Here is a 1659-nt window from a genome sequence, read left to right as displayed (position 1 = left end):
CCCCCCTCTGTAGACCAGGCTGACCTTGAACTCACAAAGATTTGTCTGCTTCTGTTTTCTGAGTGCTGGGACTGAAAGCACACCTGGCCCCAAATCTTTCTCAGATTGAGCTTTTAAGCACAAAAATCACATTGTGGGTTAACATACCTCAGTCAGAAGCCAAACTAGGGAAGTCAAAAGCCAAGTTTAGTAGATTTAGGGACTTCAGCAGTTTCCCAAAAGCTATGGACTTTGATGGGTGAGGTCTTTGTTTTCGTCTGTGACAGGTAGTAATGCCTACATGCTGGGTTTCATGGCCTGAATGGTCCTTTCATCATGGCATCAGTTGTGCTAAGATCTGGAGACCTGTTACTACCATGCCCAGCATCAGCTGATCCCTCTGGTAAGGGTATCCTGAACAAACTACAGAGGACAAGAAGTAGGACAGGAAGGCCAGGGTCTGGTTAGAATTAGCGCTCTTTCCAGAATTCTCTTCTGGAAGGGGGCTAATAAGACCAATATGACCTCCTAGGGCCCTCTCAGGTGATACTTCTCCCTCTAGCCACACAGAAAGTACTCCCCACAAGGACTGATCTCAGCAGGCCCTTACTTCCTCTTCCCTGTATATTTTTCTAAACTGAGCAGTTCCTTACCCCTCACGCAGATATTTCTTTTCTCCCATTACAGGGTTTTTCTGTGTAGCCCTGGCTGCCCTGGAACTCGCTCTATCGACCAGGCTGGTCTAGAATCAGAGATCTGTCTACTTCTACCTCCCGGGTGCTGGGGTTAAAGACATGCACCACTATCGCCTGACTCGCACAAACTTTTCTGCCAAGAATATCTTCCATTTAGTTCCTTAGTACCATTGTCCCCTTCGCTCATATCTAAAGGGTACAACACCTGTTCTACATGGTACCTGCTGTTCAGGATCACGGGCTCCAGCCCCTGGAAATTCAGAAAGATGGAAAGCAGTGGTGCAAACAAGGGTGACAAGACAAAGACTTACAGATTTCTCCCAGGTGTACAGTTCGGCACAAGAAGATCCAGAGACAGCCTTGGAGGAGTTGACAGATCAACCTGTTGTAGAGTTCCTTGCCTTACTTCATGGTAGCCTAGATGCAGCTTCCATATGGCTCACAAGATACTCTGTGGGCTGAATTTGTGATGGGGCCATCCCCTTACACAAGGAAGTCACAGCACTCAGCATCAGCTCTGCAGGTGGAAGAGACACAGGCAGTAGAATGCTGAATTTGTGGAGTGAGGTGAGTTTCCAGTGAATTCTCTAGACTTGGTGCCTGGTCTCAGCAGTATCCAGAAGCCAGTGATCAAGATGATGCACAGAGGAACCCAGTCCTCTTCCACTGAGTCTAGGAATGAGGCGACCTTAACAGTGTGTCAAGCCGGGGATCCCCACCTGTTTTGCAGGCAGGGGAACTTAAGCTGGGAGAGGGGTAACTCAACCTTGCTAGAAGCTGGTATCTTTGTGCTTAACCATGAGAATAAAATGGAATCCAAATGGCCAAAATTGTGGTTTCAAGGCAGATGAGGTCAGCCCTCTCCCAAGGGCAGCACAACTTAAGACAGATCACCTTCCAGGGTCTAGAGAAGAGTGAGACAATTCTTCTTCTTCTTCTTCTTCTTCTTCTTCTTCTTCTTCTTCTTCTTCTTCTTCTTCTTCTT

The 1659-nt window shown here is 47.4% G+C and overlaps 1 protein-coding gene across 1 annotated transcript in view; it reads right to left on the bottom strand.

Moving 5' to 3' along the window:
• The window catches only part of Perm1 (PPARGC1 and ESRR induced regulator, muscle 1), a 15425-nt gene extending 13778 nt beyond the window's left edge, over positions 1 to 1647 (bottom strand). Inside the window, exon 1 of the mRNA XM_005368713.2 lies at positions 986 to 1647. The gene's annotated coding sequence lies outside the window, so the exon portion shown is untranslated. The remainder of the gene's footprint in view (positions 1 to 985) is intronic.
• Positions 1648 to 1659: the final 12 nt, after the last annotated feature.

Source organism: Microtus ochrogaster, unplaced genomic scaffold (assembly GCF_000317375.1).
Source record: "Microtus ochrogaster isolate Prairie Vole_2 unplaced genomic scaffold, MicOch1.0 UNK38, whole genome shotgun sequence".
In the NCBI taxonomy this organism is placed as follows: domain Eukaryota; kingdom Metazoa; phylum Chordata; class Mammalia; order Rodentia; family Cricetidae; genus Microtus; species Microtus ochrogaster.
This window is presented reverse-complemented; position numbering and strand designations above follow the sequence as displayed.